At 39.9% G+C, this 23749-nt stretch overlaps 1 protein-coding gene and 1 pseudogene across 7 annotated transcripts in view; both read right to left on the bottom strand.

Moving 5' to 3' along the window:
* TAB3 (TGF-beta activated kinase 1 (MAP3K7) binding protein 3) overlaps positions 1–23749 on the bottom strand; it is an 85041-nt gene that overhangs the window by 37838 nt on the left and 23454 nt on the right. For all 7 annotated transcript variants that reach the window (XR_015723356.1, XR_015723355.1, XR_015723357.1 and 4 more), the window contains exons 2-4: positions 18004–18105; positions 13288–13364; positions 12932–13046 (exon numbers count right to left, since the gene is read on the bottom strand). The gene's annotated coding sequence lies outside the window, so the exon portion shown is untranslated. The remainder of the gene's footprint in view (positions 1–12931; positions 13047–13287; positions 13365–18003; positions 18106–23749) is intronic.
* LOC123780101 (B-cell CLL/lymphoma 7 protein family member C pseudogene) lies at positions 13373–17997 on the bottom strand (annotated as a pseudogene).

Below are 23749 nucleotides of genomic sequence, written 5' to 3'. Positions count from 1 at the left end.
ACTGAAATACCACCATCTCTCTGCTGCTAAATCCAGAGGATATATTTTCTGGTCCCCGTGCCCCCTTGATCTCTGAAGCATCTGACAATACTGATCGCTACTTCTCTTTTTAGCCTCTCTGACAGCATACCAGCCTGGTTTCTTCCCACCTCTTTTATCCCATTAACGTCTGTCGGGTTTTTGCTCTAAGCTGCTTCCTCTTTTCATTCTACATCCTTTTAACCAGTGATCGTATCCACTAGTAGGCATTCACTAACATTTAAAGGCTGAGGATTCCCAAATTGGTATCTTGAACATCATGCTCTCTCTAAGACTCCAGACATATATAGCCACCTGCCTACTACAGAGCACCATCTGGATATGCCCAAAGATAACTGTCAAAATGTTTAAAAGGAAATCCTCACCACAACCCTTCCCCAAATGCTCTCTGTTCTCTCCATGAATGTTACCACTATTCACTCAGTAACAATACTAGAAAGGAGGGTGTGATCCCTGACTTCCCATTTGTGTACAACCAACTAGAGGGTGAAATGAAGTGGTCATGGTTTCCACCCCCCATTCTGCTATTTGTTAGTGTCTAAGAAATATACTCAATCCTATGCCTTTGAAATTTCACCTATAAAATGGAAATAATAGTAGGGCTGTAGGAAAATTTAAATATCAAACGTTAGTAAGTCAAAAAGCATTAGTTACTATTATTTGGGGCATTTCTGAATATTGTTGTCATCAACATTATGGCTCCAACTTCCTGCTGCTCTCTCACCTCTGGCCTTGCCTTCCTCCCACATCACAGCCAGAGTATTTATGTTCTAAGAGGCAGATCTGATCATGTCCCCTCCACTCCACATCCCGACAGAACAGAGCCAGGTGTGATCCTGTGGATGGCTGTCCAGTGCTACCCCTCCTAGGGCATGAGGCCATGGTCATCCATCTGCCTGAGACGCTTTGCTCCCTCACTCGCCACTGCTTCTCTAAGCCACATCGATCCTGTACACACAGCTGCTGACGGCACGGCAAGGCCTCTACGGAGTCTTCCGCGGACAAATGCATTCCCCGAGTCCTACGCCTCTCCTCCACCCAGGCTGTGCTGGAGGACCCTCCAGTGTGCTGTCACTGCAGGTGGTGCTTATCCTCAGAGGTGCACCAAACACATGACACTGAAGCCACCGGACTGGCTAACGGTCTCATATAAACTGTAGCTCTACCTAGAACATGCTGCTATACCAGAGAGCGGGGCACGTACTCAGCAACGATGGGATCTTGCCCTAAGGACCTGGGAGCCAGCTTAAAGAGGCTCCCACTGGCCAAATCTGTGACCATGTGAGTACCAAAGTAATGCAGGACAGTAATGAATTACAGGCCTGTAGAAAACAGGAACCCACGAGTGGCTATCAGTATTAAAGAAATACACACGTACATAAATGGAGAAGGGAAGACTTTTATTTATTGTAAAATCCAACTGGTAAACAAGCAAGGAATGCTTGTACCAGCCTGAGAAAGGAGTACCAGCATGAGAAATCATCATTTTGCAGATATCACAGTACATACTGCTTTAAGAAAAAATCGTCAATGGATGCTAAATCTAGAAGTAGATTTGGACGAATAGTATATATGAATGGTCTTCAGGTATCTCCCCCAAAGAACTGCTTATTAGTTGCAAGGGGGGGAAATTACACCATAGGTAAATCGAACGATACCATGATTACCTAATCAAAATTTACAACGGTGAGGGAAAGACAGACGATGTACACCTCCAGATGGGACACCCTGAGAAAATGTACTACTTTACAGTACTCCATTCAGGAATGCAGAACCTGAGGGGCGCCTGGGGGGCTCAGGCAGTTAAACACCCGCCTTCAGCTCAGGTCACGATCCCAGAGTCCTGGGATCAAACCCCACGACGGGCTCCCTGATCGGCTGGAAGCCTGCATCTCCCTCTCCCTGCTGCACCCCAGCTTGTGCACTCTCTCTCTCTCAAATAAATAAATAAAATCTAAAAAAAAAAAAAAAAGGAATGCAGAACCTGAAACTTATGAGGAAGGAGACAAAGCCAAAATGATAAATGTTCTATTTAAGAAAAAAAAAAAAGAGAGGGGTTGGGACAGGGTAAGAATGTCATCTTAAAAACGCCAATGTCAAAAATCTAAAATGTAGTTTTTGTATTCTCACCTCAAGAAGCTGGAGCTGGAACAGAAGAACAGGTCTAACCCACGCACGAAAAGGCAGGTGATCAAGATTAGAGCAGAGATCAATGAATTAGAAACCAGGAGCACAGTAGAGCAGATCAACAGAACTAGAAGCTGGTTCTTTGAAAGAACAAATAAGATCGATAAGCCACTGGCCAGACTTATTCAAAAGAATAAAGAACCCAGATTAATAAAATCATGAATGAAAGGGGAGAGATCACAACCAACACCAATGAAATAGGAAGGATCATTCGAAACTTTTATCAACAGCTTTATGCCAATAAATTAAACGACCTGGAAGATATGCCTTCCTGGAAACCTATAAACTACCAAGACTGAAACAGGAAAAAACTGATTATTTAAACAGACTGATTAATTATGAAGAGATTGAAGCAGTGATCAGAAACCTCCCCAAAAACAAGAGTCCAGGGCCTGACGGATTCCCCAGGGAATTCTACCAAACATTCAAAGAAATATTACCTATCATCCTGAAGCTATTTCAAAAAATAGAAACAGAAGGAAAACTACCAAACTCATTCTATGAGGCCAGTATTGCCTTGATCCCCAAACCAGGCAAAGACCCCATCAAAAAGGAGAATTACAGATTGATCTCCCTGATGAATATGGACACCAAAATTCTCAACAAGATCCTAGCTAATAGGATCCAACAGTACATTAAAAGGATTATCCATCATGACCAAGTGGGATTCATCCCTGGGATGCAAGGGTGGTTCAACATTCGTAAATCGATCAGTGTAACAGATCATATCAACAAGAAAAGAGTCAAGAACCATATGATCCTCTCAACTGATGCAGAAAAAGCATTTGACAAAATATAGCATCCTTTCCTGATTAAAACCCTTCAGAGTGTAGGGATAGAGGGTACATTCCTCAATTTCATAAAAACCATCTATGAAAAGTCTACGGCGAATATCATTCTCAATGGGGAAAAGCTGAAAGCCTTTCCCTTAAGATCAGGAACACGACAAGGATGCCCACTCTCGCCATTATTGTTCAACATAGTACTAGAAGTCCTCGCAACAGCAATCAGACAACAAAAAGAAATAAAAGGTATTCAAATCAGCAAAGAAGAAGTCAAACTGTCTCTCTTCGCAGATGACATGATACTCTATATGGAAAACCCAAAAGACTCCACCCCCAAATTACTGGAACTCATAGAACAATTCAGTAATGTGGCAGGATACAAAATCAATGCTCAGAAATCAGTTGCATTTCTATACACAAACAATGAGACTGAAGAAAGAGAAATCAGGGAATCGATTTCATTTACAATAGCACCAAAAATCATACGATATCTCAGAATTAACTTAACCAGAGAGGTAAAAGATTTATATTCTAGAAACTACAGAACATTGTTGAAAAACATTGAAGAAGACACAAAAAGATAGAAAAACATTCCATGCTCATGGATCGGAAGAATAAACATAGTTAAAATGTCTATGCTACCCAGAGCAATCTACACTTTCAATGCCATCTCGATCAAAATACCAATGACAGTTTTCAAAGAGCTAGAACAAACAAGCCTAAAATTTGTGTGGAACCAGAAAAGACGCCGGATCGCCAAGGAAATGTTGAAAAGGAAAAACAAAGCCGGGGGTGTCACGTTGCCTGATTTCAAGCTATACTACAAAGCTGTGATCACCAAGACAGCATGGTACTGGCACAAAAACAGACACATAGACCAATGGAACGGAATAGAGAACCCAGAAATGGACCCCTGGCTCTATGGTCAACTAATCTTTGACAAAGCAGGAAAAAACATCCAGTGGAAAAAAAGACAGTCTCTTCAATAAATGGTGCTGGGAAAACTGGACAGCTACATGCAAAAGAATGAAACTTGACCACTATCTCACACCATACACAAAGATAAACTCCAAATGGATGAAAGACCTCGATGTGAGACAGGAATCCATCAAAATCCTAGAGGAGAACATAGGCTGTAACCTCTTTGACATCGGCCACAACAACTTCTTTCATGACACATCACCAAAGGCAAGAGAAGAAACAAAAAATGAACTTGTGGGACTTCATCAAGATAAAAAGTTTCTGCACAGCAAAGGAAACAGTCATCAAAACAAAGAGGAAACCCACAGAATGGGAGAAGATATTTGCAAATGAAACTACAGATAAAAGGCTGGTATCCAAGATCTATAAAGAACTTCTCAAACTCAATACACGAGAAACAAATAAATCAAAAAATGGGCAGAAGATATGAACAGACACTTTTCCAATGAAGACATACAAATGGCTAACAGACACATGAAAAAATGTCCAAAACCATTAGCCATCAGGGAAATTCAAATCAAAACCACACTGAGATACCACCTTACGCCAGTTAGAATGGCAAAAATGGACAAGGCAAGAAACAACAAATGTTGGAGAGGATGTGGAGAAAGGGGATCCCTCCTACACTGTTGGTGGGAATGCAAGTTCGTACAGCTAATTTGGAAAACAGTGTGGCGGTCCCTCAAAAAGTTAAAAATAGAGCTACCCTATGACCCAGCAATTGCACTACTGGGTATTTACTCCAAAGATACAGACGTAGTGAAGAGAAGGGCCAAATGCACCCCAATGTTCATAGCAGCATTGTTCACAATAGCTAAATTGTGGAAGGAGCTGAGATGCCCTTCAACAGACAAATGGATAAAGAAGATGTGGTCCATATATACGATGGAATATTACTCAGCCATCAGAAAGAACGATTACCCAACATTTGCAGCAACATGGACGGGACTGGAGAAGATTATGCTAAGCGAAATAAGTCAAGCAGAGGAAGACAATTATCATATGGTTTCACTCATTTATGGAATATAAGAAATAGCAGGGAGATCGGTAGGAGAAGGAAGGGAAGAATGAAGGGGGGGTAAACAGAAGGGGGAATGAACCATGAGAGACTATGGACTCTGGGAAACAAACTGAGGGCTTCAGAGGGGAGGGGGTGGGGGATTGGGATAGGCCAGTGATGGGTATTAAGGAGGGCATGTATTGCATGGTGCACTGGGTGTTACACGCAAACAATGAATCATGGAACATTACATCAAAAACTAATGATGTTCTGTATGGTGACTAATATAACATAATGAAAAAAAATTTTTTTTAATAATGAAGAGTCACTTTTACTATACCAAACCAATCTACCTAAATAAGATAAAAATATATATATATATAGACGAACCCTGCCCCCTACCTCCTATACACACCCCCAATAAAATATTGGGGGATGAGGGATCACCTATGTGAAACAATTGGTGAATGCTGAGGGAAAAGGAAAAATAGGTTAAAGCTACTCAAACTGTGAGTATGTTTTTCATTTTTCTACTCTTAAAATATCCCAAATCTGAAAAGCTAGAATATTCTACAGATTAACAATCCAGGCTTAATTTAAAATGTACGTTATTTCAAAGTCCTTAGTGTTAACTTTAGTCCTTAGGGTCAACTGAAACCTGTTCGGGGCGCCTGGATAGCTAAGTGGCCAACTCTGGGTTTCGGCTCAGGTCATGATCTCGTGGTCGTGAGATCGGGACCTGCACCGGGCTCTGTGCTCAGAGGATAGTCTGCGTCAAACTCTCTCTCCCTCTCCCTCCAGCTTGCTTGCTCTCTCTCTCTCAAATAAATAAAATCTTTAAACGTGTTTGAATTACCCACCATTTTCATCAAAACAAACATTATCTGCCATTTTCACAGTAATGTGATCTGTAATTTGCCCTAGCCACAGGAGTCCTAACTAGGTGAGTAACCCTGCCAAGTCACTGAAGGTCTAAGACAGCACTGTCTAATAAAAACGTAATGCAAGTCCTTTTAAATGTTCTAGCAGCCACATGAAAAAAAAAGCAACAGGTGAAATTTTAATATATTTTATATAATCTGATATATCGAAAATAGTAGTGTTTTAATATATGATCAACATAAAAATCACTGATGAGCCATTTTACGTATTTCTCAGCAACTAGGTCCTTGAAATCCAGTGTGCATTTTATACTAGCAGCACATCACAATTCAGATTGGCCACATTTCAAGTGGTCAGCAGCCACCTGCAGTTAGCAGGGGCTACCTTACCAGACAGCACAGCTCTAAGGCTTTAGGATTTTCATTCAGCTAAAAGGCTAAGACCGACAACTCTTAGATTCTGTAATTCAATACCTCCTTTCAGGGTAAACAACTGATTAGGCACAGCGCCGGGCACAGACTAGGTGTTCAAAGAATATTTGTTAGGTGAAATAGAAAAGAAAAATGGAATTCACTGAATTTAATGTTAAGAATGACCTTAGTCATCAAATCTGCTTTTATTTGCAGAAATGATGACAACTTTCCCACCGGGAAAGGGCACTTCAATACTTGAGGGACTAACCATATCCAGAACACTTGATAGCTATTTAACTGTTGTCAACAAAGAGCTTCTGAAGCACCCAAAAGCTTAACTCAAGCTTCCCTAGTGCTCCAAAGAACTGTTTCGTTCATTTCTCAACCCTAATTTCAAGTCTTTAAAATATAAGGATAATGCAGTTGCCTTTTTACGAAAAAGAAGAAAAGGCGACAAGGGTAAACAAAAAGAAAGATGCCTTAGCTATCAAGCAAGAGCTTGGGTTCTGTCCAGTTCTGAGCTCTTGGGAGCTGCTCGCTCTCTGCCAGCTCTGTCCACCTTTAAAACCTCAGGTGCCACCAACGCCAAAGTCACCCTTAATTTCACCACTACTGCTATCAGATACCATTTACCGAAAAACTGCGCCCTGAAAGGTAGCTGTGATTATCTCTAGTTTACAAGTAAGAAAACAACCTCAAAGAATGGGCATATGGCAGAATCGTGCCTCAAGTCCAAGCCTGTCTTCTCCAAAGGCCGTGTTCTTTCCACTATGTCACTGGTAGGTATCAAGGACACTGCCAGTAGGGTGAGGAGGAGTGCCCTTCTTTGGGGGAAAAAAAGAGAAGAAACCCCCGTCAGCTTATCATCCAAAAAGGGATTACAGGGGTAGGAGGTGAAGGGCTAAGAGGGGAGCAAAGAGTCTTCGTATAAATAAGCTATTTTAGGACATAAAAGAGGCAGAGCTAAAAGGAAAAAAATTGCCCTTTTCTTAAGAGTTACAAATACTTGCCTTTGAAAACACATACTAAAAAGCATCTTTAAAATCAAAGCCAACAACTTACATACACACAAAGATGGCTACCATCTGAAAAGATGATTTTTTAAACTCTATTTGTTTATTTGACAGAGAGAGAGAGTACAAGCAGGGGGAGCAGCAGTCAGAGGAAGAGGGAGAAGCAGGCTCCCCACTGAGCAAGGAGCCCCATGCGGGGCTCAATCCCAGGATCCTGGGATCATGACCTGAGCTGAAGGCAGATGCTTAACCAACTGAGCCACCCAGGTGCTCCTGAAAAGATGATTAACAGAATACCTACTTTTCACATCAAATACGAAAATGTCTTCTCTTTAAAGGATTATGTACACAATCTGAACAGCTAGCACTCTGCCCTATACCAAACAGTTATTCACGTAAGCACTGACATGGATAATCATTAAGTATTTCACAATATATAACACACTCAATAATTTCCTGATGATTAAAAAAATGTTAAAATTCTTCTTTAAAAAAAGCAATTTCCATTCTGCTGAGAGGTTAAAACAGCAGATAGCTTACAAAGTATTCTAGCCAATAAGACGAGCCCGTTTCCCTGAAAAACGAAGTTTTAAAATAAAGTACTACACTACACTTTTGCATTTAATCCCACAGAATACAACTAAAATGAAACACTGCCCTATAGTATCTTATACTACAGATTTTGATATGATGCACATCAAAACATACCATCTATTCTTGTCCAGATATTATCAATGTATGCAACGACTATGCAAAATAGATATGGACTTTGCTTCTTAACATTTTAACGGGCTGCTACTTTTTCTACAACTCTAACGTGATGAGTGATGATCTGAAAGCAACCAGAGGACTTGAACAGTAACTGCACTGCACTGGCCAGGCTAGGCTGTGACCTAACTCCTGGGACACCCTTGAAACACCCCCACTAAATCACAGATGGTCACAGCTGTGGATTGTGGAGCTATGTAGGCGGTAAGCCTAGATCAAAAAAAGAAGAAATACTAAAGGCATAAACCCCACGATCGTCATAGGATCCAAAGCCACATAACCAAGAAGTTCTTCAGGGTGGAGCCTTTGTTGTCTGTCACCTTTGCGGGCCACTCCCAATTTCTGAGGGCAGGATGGAGAGTGGGGGGCCCAGATGCTATGCTCAGCAGTGGAATCACTCTGACGCTTCTTCTAGCGGGGCGGCTACCCCCACCCCCGTTCAGGAGTGCCAGCATCACAAGGCGCAGCGGGTTCCGTTCCTCAAAACGCAGGCACTGGGATTTCTCCCAACAGAATTCCTCCTCCCAAACAGACAGAAAGCTTCCCCAGAGCTCTGGTCTGATGCTGCCATTCTCCACACTCTAGAAAATGACCTCACACCTAGTGCTTTGTTTCCACAGCCTTTTCTGAGATCAGCAAATACGCAGGGTAGTGCGGTTATGGGCCTGAGTGTTTACTTCTGCCACATTTTAGCTCACTTCCTAAAATAATTATAGCAGAGGTTACAAACCAATGGTCTGTAGGCCAAATCCAGCCCGCTGATCTGCTTGGTTTGACCTCAATAGTGTTAAAGAAAAAAGTTGAGCCACACTTTTTTCTGAAGATTCTTTAAGTCATCTCTACACCCAAAGTGAGGCTCGAACTCACACAACCCGGAGATCAAGAGTCACGTGCTCCACTAACCCAGCCAGCCAGGTGGCCCAATCCACACTTTAGAATACACAAATTTTACATAACAATCTGGATACCCAACTTTTCTCTGAAAAAATCAGAAGCTGGAGCAACAGCAGGCAACTGGCTAAAACTGTGCCGTTTAGAAGGGCCACGGACTTTCCAGCTTGCCTACTTTCCACCCTCCCTAGGGCGTCCCAGACACAGAGGCCTGCGGTCGCCTCACTCACTGCATACCAGCGGGGTCTGTGGCACCTGCAATATGTTCCATAGAAGGTTTAAAGCCAGTACTGTATCCGTCTAGGCTAGTGCGTCTCCACAGCAGGCTACTCACACGGTAATGTGGGTACAATAATTCTTCATCATGCAAGCCTGTCCCACGCGTCCCAAGGTGGTTTGTTTCCTGGCCCCTCCTCTAAAATGCCAGAAGCACCCCCAGGTGGCCCCTACAGAGACAACAGTATCTCAGGCTGACAGCCACTGCTAGCATCTTAAGTTTGGTGAGGTGAAAACTGCTGAGGTTTGAAGAAAAGTTAGCCTTGCCTTGAGAGGACTTTTAAGTAAAGGAATCATTCATTTTTCTGATTAGTCTGGCCCAGCCAATAGCCGTTGAACAAAAACATGTATACTCATATAAACCTTTGGAATTTTCACCCATTTTCTTGCTGCTTTGGAAGTTTTGGTTTTAGATGATATTTACTGAACCATATGTATGTACCAGGCACTGGGCTAAGTGCTCTGTCTCATTTAATCTCCCTTACCCCACAGGAGAGGCAATAACATGATCCACATTTTACAAATGAGGAAATGTGAGACTCAGAGAGGGTAAATAATTTGCCTGTAGTCACAGAGCCAACGAGCAGCAAAGCTAGCAAACAAACATTTTTCTCCTATACCTCTGGCTACATGGTAAGACTCTGATGTTAAAGAGAGTTTAAATCAAAACCTGATTATAAAATAGAAGGGTTTTTTGTACTACATAGTAAATTCTTCGAGGTAAACAGCAACAAGAAGTGGCCAGTAGTGGAGCAGAACAAATGATCTTTTACTGGTACAGGTAAGGGTTCCAATTTCAAGATTTTTCATGCATATATGTAAAGGTGCAACTAAATAACAAGGAAGGGATAGGAATACGATACTTGTTATTTCACCTAAATAAGCCTTCCAAGTAATTTCTAAGACAATCGTCCCACAGGATTTTGATTATAATGGAAACCATTCTGAAACAGTCACATATTCGTTCCATCTATCTCTTATTCTACTATATTCTCAAAGGAGATATACTACAGATCAATATAATATTTATATTAAAAGAATCAAAAGCATTTTCATGTTAAATATACTCCCCCAGAAACAAATAGAAGCATATTCAGTTTAAATTTAAAATGAGGGGCGCCTGGGTGGCTCAGTCGGTTAAGCATCTGCCTTTGGCTCAGGTCATGATCCTGGGGTCCTGGGATCGAGCCCCGCATCTGGCTCCCTGCTCAGCAGGGAGCCTGCTTCTCCCTCTCCCTCTGCCCACTGCTCCCCCTGCTTGTACTCTCTCTATCAAATAAATAAATCTTTTTTTTTTAAAAAATGTTTAAAAAATAAAAATAAAAAAATAAATTTAAGATGAGCATCCGTCCTCCCAAGTATCTGCTTGACAGCTGCCATCTCTACAGAAACCATGATACGTGCCACTCCTGTCGCCCCACCCACCGACCTCCCCAACAAAAATAAAAATGAAGGTACTTAGGATCGTCTCCCAATTCTGAGTATGGTAACAAAAAAGCTGGATATTATTTTTTTTATTTTTTATTTTATCTTTAAATTTTATTTATTGGAGAGAAAAAGAGGGAGGGTGGGAGCCTTCAGGGGGAGGGGCAGACGGACAGCAACCTGAAGCTTCTCCCGATGCAGCGGGGAGCCCGATGTGGGGCTCGATCCCACAACCTAGGAGATCACAACGTGAGCCGAGACCAAGAGTCAGTCACCCAACCGAATGAGCCACCCAGGTGCCCCAATTATTAGCTTTTAAGTCAGCTCTACAACCAACATGGGGCTCAAACTCATGACCCCAAGATCAGGAGCCACATCCTCCACTGAATGAACCAACCAGGTGCCCCAAAGAAGTAGGATATTAAAAAATAAAGCAAAATGACCTTATAGAGTAGTATATGAAAAAAGAAATGGGAAAGCTTTGATTCTGATTAGAAATACTTTGTTCATTTAGGGATACTGAATTGGTGGTAGGAAAAAATGGTATCTAGGTTAGAAAAATCAAAGGTTTCCTTTGTAAAGTGACTTTAAAAATATCTCAAGAACATTCTGGAAAAGGCAAAACTACAGAGGCAGTAAAAAGATCAGTGGTTGCCAGGGGTTTGTGGGGGGGGGCGGTTTCACAGATGAAGCATAGGCAATTTTAAGGGTGGTGAAATTATTCTGTATAATACTCTAATAGTAGATATATGACATCATGCACTTATCAAAACCCATAGAACTTTATAACACAAAGAGTGAACCCTTTTTCTTTTTGACAAGGGGAGGAGAGAGGGAGAGGGAGAGAGAGGATCTTAAGAAAGCTCCACGCCCAGCCTGGAGCCTGACGCAGGGCTCAATCTCATGACCCTGAGATCATGACCTGAGCCAAAATCAAGAGTTAACTGACTGAGCCACCCAGGTGCCCCAAGAGTGAACCTTGAAGTATGCAAATTTAAGATCATTTAGTAGGTCAGGGGATCCCAGGAAGGAGCAGACACCATATGATATAATCTAACTGTATTACAAATGTATGAAATAATGTCATTCCAGAGGGTGGGGGGAAAAGGTGCTGACCTACATAACTTTGAAAATGAGTGGCATCTGTAAGGCTAAAGTAAAGGTAAAAGAAAATGAACATAAGCACTGTATTCTAGTTGATAAAGTCGTTTCTCATGGGGGTAGAAGTTAACAAAACGGACATACATCTATATATTATATGTATACCAGGAGTGAACAATTAAGTACATGGATGGTGAATGGTGAGAGCTAGGTTTCTCACTGTTGGGAGAGGTTACAGAAAAGCAAGGGGAGAAGGCTAAAATGACCCATGTGGTAATGCATTAGGTTGGAGACATCAGTAAAAACTCATGTTTAGCTTAATATTGATATAAATATATAAAAACAGATACAGAGAAACATTTATAGACATGCGTAAATATACAGATAGCGTGTACATGGGATTTCAGCTAACAGAGCCTAGAAACACCACCACCCCAAAGTAGCAATGAGCCTATCTAGTACTCAGATCTTGATTTCTAATAGCATTAGCATTCTCTAATAAAAGGAACTAGGGGTTTGTGGAGAAATGGCTGATTATAGAACTAAAACAGGGCATACACAGTTAAGTCTGGAGTATCTTACGATGCTCGAAATTGAGGAAGTGCTCAAAAGGAAACCCACCCCCATGACGATGGGTCAACCAAAAGAGTTCATCAATGGCCAAGGCTAGAAAAATTGAAGCAACAAAATAAATATAGTAGTAACAGATTATGACCCAAAGTATAAAATAATTATCCATGAACCCATAATGATACAAAGAAATGACTAAATAAATAAGCAAATGGGGGAGAAGAGACAAACTCCCATTCAAAAAAATTCCAATGATTTATGTTGAACACTCTAAAGGAGATGGAGCATAATTTCCCTTAAAGTGGTGACCACACAGTGCCTTCATTCCAAACAACACAGTACAAAAGAGAATTAAAAAAAAGAAAAGTAACATTAGAATGGAGAATGGAGAAAGCGGACATAAACCTTCTCAGCGAAGTAACCAAAGCCAACATAAACGGTGATAAATCATGGTGACAGTAGGTACTCCTGACGTGATGTGACAAAAATACAGGAATCGCACTTTACCTCTGTGGTCTTCCTCCCCAAAACCCAGAACACCAGTCTAACAATGAGAAAAACATCAGACAAATCCTGACTGAGGGACATTCTACAAAATACCTGATCAGTTCTCCTCACAACTGACAAGGTCATCAAACCAATGAAAGTCTGAGAAATTGTCACAGCAAGAGCAGCCTAAGGAAACATGACAACTAAACGTCATCCCGGTGGGATCCTGAAACAGAAAAAATACAGTAGTTAAAAAGTAAGGAAATATGAGTGAACTTCGGGCTTTAGTTAATAACAGGGTTTCAATATTGGTTCATTAACTCTAACAAATGTACCACGCCAAGGTCATCTATTAATAATAGAAGAAACTGGGTGCTTGCCATATAGGAACTCTCTGTATTATCCTCTCAATTTTTCTGTAAAATTAAAACTGTAAAAAACAATCTATTTAATTTAAAAAAATTTACCTCCAGATGATTTATGATCTCTGGCACAGGAGTCTTATTCACATCTCCAGCTCTAAAAGCACCTTCTTTTCAGTAGTCTAGAAATGTGACAAAATGAGGAGTTAGTTATCCTTTTGCTAACTTCCTAACTCAGTATGGAAACATGACAAAACTCAGACTTCTAGTGCTTTTAAGTAACAGCACACAGGATGCTAGACCACACTTTTAGGGCAGGTGGTTCTTTCCCAAGTACCATCACAAGCTGAATCATCATCTTTCAGGTCATAGATATTTTCTACAGTAATTAAATTCTACATTATCCCAAGAAGAGAGCAGCAGTCCAGAAAAATAAAAAAATAACCCACCATTTTTCTTAAGGCTTTGGTAGCACACTGGTTGTGATGTAGCATCCTGAGCCCCGCATCTATTTATAGAAGGATGAAGCCCAGGCCCCACAAGCATGTAGGAAACGTTAAATTGTATGGCCAAAATAATAAGCATCTTTTTAAAAAATGCTGACTATAATATAACCCATTTCTGTTCCATGAAGAGCAATTTATATAAAGAACAGTAACCTCACTGGCTTAATTTGACAGATGAGCATTCTCTCTCCCCATCATTCAGAAATTCCGACAGTCCCCTCTTACACACAGTTTCGCCTCCTGCAGTTTCAGTTACCCATGGTCAACTGTAGTCCAGAAGCAGAAGAGCCACCTTCCAACACATCATCAGGTCAATAGTAGCCTAACACTGTGTCACAATGCCTCTGCCATTTATCTCCCTGTAGATCTTGTAGGCATGTTATCATCTCACATTACCATAAGAAGGGTGAGTACAGTAAAATAAGCTATTTTAAGAGACCACATTCATATAACTTTCATTACAGTACACTGTCATAAATGTTCTATTTTATTATTATTAATCTCTTCCTGTCCCTACTTTACAAACTTATCACAGGTTTCTATATACAGAAAAAAACATAGTATATATAGGGTTTGGTACTATCTGCAGTTTGGGGGATCCACTGGGTATCTTCGAACATATTCCCTGTGGATAAAGGGGGGACTACCATATCTTCACTTCAGTAAGCCTAATAATCCAATGTTAACTTTATCATCTGGGGGCAAAGAATGCCTTGTATCAGAGGGACCACAGACACAAGACTCTAATCTCCTGAATGAACCTCATTTTATAACCACAGGAGAGTTAACATACCCTATTTATACTGTATATTTTCAGCACTTTACCATATTTTTTCTTATTTTTTAATTTCTCAAGTACCCAAAAAATGAGCAAAAGTCCTGGGCACCTACACAAATGCTGTCTTCTACCATGTGTAATAGCTTTTTCAAATCTCTGATATGACAATGCAAAATCCACCCCACATTCATGTTAACTTTCTCCAGTGACCTAAATCACCACAGCTTTCTCCCCTTCCTAAACACCCAAAATGTCATGCGTTTATTACCACTATGAGCACCTGAAATAACGTTTTTTAACTTTTTATTCTCCTCTAGGTATTATCACTGTAAATCTTGAGAAAACCAACAGTGCCTTGTGCACACTAAATACTTAGTATAAATGACAAAATATAGGATTTTACATTAATTGGAAATCAAGGTGTTTCAAGGTCTTTTTTTTTTCTTTCCCTAAACAAAAGGGTCTTTATTTGTAAAAAGCCAGAGGGGCTCCTCAGGCGACAGGACAGGCAGGCCGGCTTCTCAGGAGTCAGGGACATGTGGACAGATGTGCTTGAGTAGGGGGAGGGGCTGCCCTCTGAATCACCCTGGGCTGCCTTGGGGACAGGCAGCACTAGCTCAAAGACAAGGTAAACTTCAAAGGCCTCAACCTCCAGCAATTCTGGAACAGGATCCTCCTTGGACAGCACTGGGGTTCATCAGTGCTGCCTGCAGTAATGCTCCCAGGATTGCTCTCTTTAGCCCAGCCATGGGGGCCAAGCATCTTCTGGGACCCCTTCTGGTGGTCTGGCAGGTGACAAAAGGCAGGTGGGCTGGCAAATGCCCCCAGGGCTGAGCTCGGTGCCCTTTTGCAGGAAACCTTCTGAATGGAAACTGACTATGGTTCTCATGGAGATCCAGCAGGATGAGAAGGCCACCGCACGCCTGGGGACTGGTGCCCCTACCCTGCCACTGTAGGCCTAAGGCTTTCTCTGCGCCCCCACCTGCCCTCTGTCGTTCTTTCTCCTGGGGGTCCACCACTAGCACTCACTTGAAGATATGAAGGGAAGTGTCACCCACAATCACCCAGCACTTCTCCCCATCTCCAGACCTTCTCGATGGTTGCATCACTTTCTTGATGTCATCCCTACTCAGTCCACATGGTCCAGCCGGCCATGCTGGCAAGCCCAAGGTCGAAAGCTGCGGCTGGGCTGCCTCCCAACCAGCAGCCTCAGGCTCGGCACTGGACCTGGGTGCCGCTCTCTTGGCCTGACAGCCCTCCCTCCAAGGTCTTTATTAGGCCAATTCTTAAATGGCATTATTTAAAAAGAAAGACAGGACAACTGACTGGTAACACATTCTAGAAGCAGATCATTTCCACATTTTATTAAAGATTACTTAGAACGGTGTTTTTCAAATGCTAAGTTGTGGCCTATTAGTGAATTGTGTAATAAATTTATTGGATGGTGACAAGTATTTAAGGAAAAAAAAAGAAACGTCATAGAAAGTATCAGAGTGCTTTATACATAGTAATGGTAAACAGTGATTCAAAAAACTTGTTTGAGGTGTGGATATGTATTAAATCATGATTAAAATATGGGGGTTTTTTTGTTTTTTTACTGTGGGTTGCTATGGGAAATACTGACTTAGAATATGGTGAGGTTATGTAAGAAAGAATATTTACTACCTTTCCATTTTACTTTTATCGGAATAGATGGCAGTTTTCTAATTAACCAAATGGAGTTATTTGAGAAACATCTGGATATAAAAGCTGACACAACTCTTTATGTTATGAATTTTGTGTGACTGTCTTTCTCAAACGCAGGCTCGATGTGTTGTGTGTGGCTCCCTTACGTACTACCGGAGGTTCCTGCCTTCTAAAACGATTGTTTTTTTTTTTTAAGTAATCAGTTTCCTAAACTCAGAAATTCAAGATCACAAACCGTGGGAATTTCCTACTAGAAAGGTATGATGAACAAAAATATCATTTATAATCATTTATTTAACAATGACAAACCTAACAATCCTCCCAAATCCACTGTTTATTCATTTAACAAAATTTGAGCACGCAGCTTAGAGGTACAGAAGACCCATGCCCTCAAAGAAACACACTGACAGTTACAGTAGAGTGGGGTTAAGTCCTAAAATCAGTTGTCAGATGCAGAAACAATTACAGTAAGCCAAGGAAAAAGAGCACGAAGGAAAGCTTCATCAAAGAGATGACTTTTTTTTTTTTTTTTTTTTTAAAGATTTTATTTATTTATTTGACAGAGATAGAGACAGCCAGCGAGAGAGGGAACACAAGCAGGGGGAGTGGGAGAGGAAGAAGCAGGCTCATAGCGGAGGAGCCTGACGTGGGGCTCGATCCCATAACGCCGGGATCACGCCCTGAGCCGAAGGCAGACGCTTAACGACTGCGCCACCCAGGCGCCCCCAAAGAGATGACATTTAAGCTAGGTTGCGAAGAACAGGATTTTTTGAAATTAAAACAAAATAAAGTTGGAAGGAACTCTACACATCATGTAACCAAGTGGCTCCCAACTAGGGATGATTTTACCCAAAAAGGCACATTTAGAAATGTCTGGAGACAATTTCAGTTGTCATACTGGAGAGGGATGCTACTGGCATTTGGTAGGCTGAGGCCAAGGACACTGCTCAACATCCTAAAGGCACAGGACATCCCCTGACAACATAGAATTATCTGGCCCCAAATGTCATTAGTGCCAAGGTTGAGAAACCCTGAATCCAATCTCAGTACAATCCCCTTGTTTTACAAAAGAAGGTAACCGAAGGCCATAGGGATTTTAAAAACTTGCTAAAAAAAGCTAAGTTTATTAAAACAGGCCTCATAACATCTTGTTCAGTGTTTAATTCACAACACACACCTACACATGTTATTATAGTAGGAAACCGATGTTTCAAAAGAGTGGGAACATTTGTATAAGGTCGAAAAACAAACTAGATAGAAATCAAAGGTGATAGTATTATACAGTCTCTCTTGAAACAGATCTATCAATGGCTCAGAGCAAGAACGATGCTACAGTACCATTTAAAAAATTATACCCGTATTTGTTTATAATACTAGATTTATCATCTATGCAACTTGGTTATTGAACATGGACCTGTAAGAAAATTACAATAAAAACCAGGAAGTTGGAAGATCAGCATATGCACACACCACACTCAGTTACTCCTGAGGGCAGGTCTTTAAAGCTCTACCAGCTCCAGCCAAAACCAGGAACCTGGGTGGGATTTGCCCCTTTAATTCAAAATCAAATGCTAAGTTACCCTTCCATTGGCTGGTGAGGTTTCTTAAAAAAAAAAAAAAAAAAAAAAAGAAATGTACAAAGACCTTCTTAGGCTCCTGAATAAGGGCCTGGACATCTGAAGTTAACTAGACATCTTTTATTTTTTCATCCTTGCTCTTCAATGCACACCAGGGATGGAAGTGAGGGGATAAGATAAACAAACATGTTAACGGCAACACAGATTAGAATTCAAAAAAGGTTTTTGCTCTAATAACTACAGAAATAAAGACATGTATATATACACTCCTTACCTCCAATTTTTCAAATGATGAAGCTTCAACTAAGATACCTTGTCCAGTCTGACACACAGCAACTCACGGTGAAAAACTTGAGAAAAGGCTGCAGACACTACCCTAAAAAAATGAAAGACCAAGCAGGTAAGATTTCAATTATAAAAGGTGTAAAGAAAACAACATGAGCAAGTTATACAACAAATAAATACAAAGTCATGAAACAGAAAGCAGCTGTTTGTACACCTTTACTACCCGAAATTTCAGTGAATAAAGTTGACGTTCCATCAATACTAACACAAAGTTCACGTGACTGTATTAGTCACTTGGCTCCCCCTCCCACTAAGTCACTTCCAGTACCTAAGGGAGAGCTAGCAACAGCAGAGAGGGTTTGGGCAAAGCTTTTCTGAGGTTTCGCCTTCACAGAAAGCTAGCAAGAAGAACTTCAACTGCAGCCCTGGCAAACCATCCGGGGTCCCTGCAGCTCCTCATTTATACTAGCCATTAAAATTTAATGGGTTTCAGGCTCCTTAAGAGCCATAGGTCTTAAAATTTAAATGACTCCATACCAAGTCTAAGTTATTCTCTGGTAAAGTAAAGGAATTTTTTTAGATTTCCACACCCCAAATGAGAACCATACCCTCACTGCAAAGCCTAGGAGCAAAGAGGGTATATGGTTCTTTGTCACCTGATATACCTTCTCAATAGAATTACAGCTGCTCACTAAAGACTGGGAGACCGTCCCCATAACCCAACTCACAAAATCACTCATCTATCACTCAAAAATATGAAAAAAGAAAAATACTTGATCATAAGCCTCTGTGAAACAATAGTCTTACATAAAAAGGAAAACAGAAATAAGTACACACCCATCAATAATTACTTTAAATATAAATGGACTAAAGCTCCAATAAAAAGATATAGGGTAAGGGGTGGCTGGCTGCCTCAGTCAGTACAGCATGTAACTCTTGGTCTCAGAGTCATGAGTTCAAGCCTCATGTTGGGTGTGGGGCCTATTTAATTAAAAAAAAAGATACAGGGTCACTCTATGAATTAAAAAAACAGGATCCATCTATACGCGATCTACAAGAGACTCACTTTAGAACTAAAGACACGTGCAGACTGAAAAGCATTTATCATACAAATCAAGTGGGGGGGGGAGGAGCCAGGGTAGCAGGGCACCTGGGTGACTCAGTCGGTTAAGCATCTGACTTCTTGATCTCGGGCCATAGGTTCAGGCCCAAAAAAAAAAAAAAAAAAAAAGCTTACTGTGTACAAAAGGCAGGGTAGGAATATCTATATCAAACAAAATAGACTTTAAAACAAAGACCGTAACAAAAGACAAAGAAAGGCACTACATGATGATAAAGGAAACAATGCAATAAGAGAATATAACAATTGTACATATCTATGCACCCAACACCGGAGCACCAAAATACGTAAACCAGTTATTAACAGACAGAAAGGGAAAAACAAACAGTAATAAAATAATAGTAGCAGACTTTAACACCCCACTTACATGAACAGATAGATCATTCAGACAGAAAATGAAAAGGAAAGAATGGCTTTAAATGGCACATTAGACCAGATGGACCTAAAGATATACACAGAATATTCCATCCAAAAACAAGAGAATACACATTCTTTTCAAGTGCACATGGAACAGTCTCCAGAACAGATCATGTAAGGCCACAAAACAAGTTTCAATAATTTCAAGACTGAAAACACATCAACCATCTTTTCTGACCAAAAGAGTATGAAACTACAAATCAATTACAAGAAAAAGCTGGGAAAACACAAATACATGTAGGCTAAACAACATGCTACTAAAAATTGGGTGAACCAAGAAATCATATGGGAAATCAAAAAATACATGGAGACATATGAAAATGAAAATATGCTGGTCCAAAATCGTTGGGATGCAGCAAAAGCACTTCTAAGAGGGACGTTTATAGCAACACAGGCCTTCCTCAAGAAATGAGAAAAATGTCAGATAAATAACCTAACCTTACTCTTAAGGAAGCTAGAAAAAACAAGGCCCAAAACTAGTAGAAAGAAGGAAATAAAGACTACAGGAAAAATAAGTGACATAGAGACTAAAAATATAATAAAAAAAAGACCAATGAAACCAGGAACTGGTTCTTGAAAAAGATAAAATTGATGAATCTTTAGCCAGATTCCTCAAGAAAAAAAGAGCTGAAATAAATAAAATCAGATATGAAAGAGAAGTAACAATTGACACCACAAAAACACAAAGGATTGTAAGAGACTACTACCAAAAATTATGTACCATGAAAATGGACAACCTAGAAGAGACGGCTGAATTTCTAGAAACATACAATCTTCCAAAACTGAATCAGGAAGAAATAGAATATCTGAACAGAATGATTACTATAGTAGCAATAAAATTGAATCAGTAATCAAAAAACTTACAAAAAAACCAGACAGTTTCACAGGTGAATTCTACCAAACATTTAAAGAGTTAATACCTGCGCAAAGTATTTCAAAAAACAGAAGGAAAACTTCCATAATCATTCTATGAGACTAGCATTGTCCTGATACCAAAACCAGACAAAGATAATACAATAAAAGAAGATTACAGAGTAATATCCCTGGTCAACATAGATGCAAAAATCTTCAACAAAATATGAGCAAACCAAAATCATTATTACATTAAAAGAATCATTCACTGTGATCAAACAGAATTTATTCCAGGGATGCAAAGGTGGTACAATATTCACAAATCAATGAGATACACCAAATAATCAAGAGAAAGGATAAAAACCTTATCATTATCTCAACAGACGCAGAAAAAGCACTTGACACAGTACAACATCCACTCACGATAAAAACTTCCAACAAAGTAGGATGAGAGAGAACCTCAGCAACACAATAAAAGCCATATATAAAAACCCACAGCTAACAGCACACTCAATGACGAAAAGGTGAGAGCTTTTCCTTTAAGGTCAAGAACAAGACAAGGATTTCCACGCTCACCACTTTTGCTCAACATAGACCTGGAAGTCCTACTCAGAGCTATCAGACAAGAAAAAAAAAAAAAAAAGGCACCAAATTGGTAGGGATAAAGTAAAACTCATTATTTGCAGATGACATGATACTATGTAGAGAAAACCCTAAAGGTTCCACCAAAACATCATTAGAATTGATAAATGAATTCAGAAAATTGCAGGATATAAAATTAATATACAGAAATCTGTTGCCTTTCTATACACTAATAATGAAGTAGTAGAAACAGAAATTAAAACAATTCCATTTACAATTGCACCAAAGAGAATAAAATACCTATGAATAAACTTAACCAAGGAGGTGAAAGACCTATATTCTATAAAACACCACTGAAAGAAACCAAAGAGACACAAATGGAAGGATACTTTGTGTTCATGCATTAGAATAATTAATATTTTTAAATATCCATAATACCCAAAAAAATCTATACATTCAGTGTAATCTCTATTGGAACACCAAGAGCGTTTATTCACAGAACTAAAATAAATTATACTAAAATCTACATGGAACAACAAAAGACCTTGAACAGCCAAAGCAATCTTGAGAAAGAACAAAGCTGGAGGTACTACAATCCCAGATACCAGGACATACTATAAAGCTGTAATAATTAACACTGTGGTACTGGCACAAAAACAGATACATAGATCAAAGAAACAGAATAGAGAACACAGAAATAAACCCACACTTAGTCAATTAATTTATGACAAAGGAGACAAGAGTATACAATGGGGAATGGAGTCTCTTTAATAAATGGTGCTGGGAAAACTGAACAGCTACATGCTAAACAACGAAAACGGACCACTTTCTTACACCACACACAAAAATAAATTCAAAATGGACTGAAGACCTAAATATAAAACCTGAAAATACAAAACTCCTAGAAGAAAACATAGCAAGTAATTTCTTTGACATCAGCCTTAGCAACATTTTTCTAGATATGTCCCCCAGGCAAGGAAAACAAAAGCAAAATTAAACTATTGGAACTACACCAAAATAAAAAGGTTTTACACAACAAAGAAAAGCATCAACAAAATGAAAAGGCAACCTACTGAATGGGAAAAGATACTTGCAAATGATATTAACTGATAAGGGGCTAATATGCAAAATATAAAAAGAGCTTCCAACAACTCAAGGCCAAAAAAATCCCAAATAATCTGATTAAAAAATGAGAAGACCTGAATGGGCATTTTTCCAAAAAAGACATACAAATGGCCAAAAGACACATAAAAAGATGCTCAGTCATCGGGGAAATGCAAATCACAATGAGATACTACCTTAAACCTGTCAGAATGGCTATTATCAAAAAGATAAGAAATAACAAGTGTTGGAAAGGATGTAGAGAAAAAGGAATCTTCATTCACTGTTGGTGGAAATATAAAAGGGTAGAACCACTGTGGAAAACAGTATGGAGGTTCCCCAAAAAATTAAAAATAAAAATACTATACAATACAGTAATTCCACTACTGGGTACTTACCCAAAGAAAATGAAAACATTAATTCGAAAAAATATATGCACTCTTATGTTTCACTGCAGCATTATTTACAATAGCCAAGATATGGAAGCAACCCCAAGTGTCCATCCACAGACGGATGAACAAATGAAGAAGATACAGCGTGTGTGTGTGTGTGTGTGTGTGTGTGTAATGGAGTACTACTCAACCATAAAAAATGGTATCCTGTCATTTGAGACAACATGGATGGGGACCTAGAAGGTATTGTGCTAAGTGAAATAAGTCAGAGAAAGACAAATACCATATGATTTCACTTACATGTAGAATCTAAAAAGCAAAACAAACAATAAAACAGACTCTTAAATGTAGAGAACAAACCGATGGTTGCCATGGGGTGGTGGGTGAGTAAATGGGTGAAACAAAGGAGAGTAAGATGTGCAAACTGCTAGTTATAAAATAAATAAATCACTGAATGAAAACATGGGAATACAGTCAGTAATACTGTAAAAATGTTTGGTGACAGATGGTGACTACACTTGTGGTAAGCACTGAGTAATATATAGAATTGTTGAATCCGTGCATTGTACACCTGAAACTAACATAACACTGTACGCTACTTATACATCAATTTAAAAAAGAAGAAAGCAGTCTTCAGTTCCCCAAGAGGCAACATTAACAACTCAAGAACTGACTAGATATTTCAGGTTAACCAAGTAGCCCTAGTGAACAAGGAAAATTCCTCCTCAGAGAAATATTACAGGTAATAATGGCAGAAGTGACCAAATTAGAACAATCGCTATTATTTATTTATTTAAGTAAACTCTATCCCCAATGTGGGGCTTGAACACATAACCCCAAGATCAAGAGTTGCATAGTGTCTGGGGCGCCTGGGTGGCTCAGTCGTTAAGCGTCTGCCTTCGGCTCAGGGCAGGATCCCAGAGTCCTGGGATCGAGCCCCACATCAGACTCCTCCGCTGGGAGCCTGCTTCTTCCTCTCCCACTCCCCCTGCTTGTGCTCCCACTCTCCCTGCTTGTGTTCCCTCTCTCACTGGCTGTCTCTCTGTCAAATAAATAAATAAAATCTTAAAAAAAAAAAAAAAGAGTCACATACTGTAACAACTCAGGGAGCCAGGTGCACCTCAATTTTCTAACTTTTAATTAAATAACTAATCCATGCATTGGTAATCTATGGATGGTAAAAGAATTAGGTAAAAAGTGGGGTTTCATGAAGGGATCAGGATGTTATCACCTGAGCCCTCTGACAAATCAAACTATATAAAAAAATTTTT

Source organism: Ursus americanus, chromosome X (assembly GCF_024610735.1).
Source record: "Ursus americanus isolate L20-20 chromosome X, mUrsAme1.1.p, whole genome shotgun sequence".
In the NCBI taxonomy this organism is placed as follows: Eukaryota; Metazoa; Chordata; class Mammalia; order Carnivora; family Ursidae; genus Ursus; species Ursus americanus.
The sequence above is the reverse complement of the archived record's forward strand: the minus strand, read 5'-3'. Positions and strand labels throughout refer to the sequence as shown.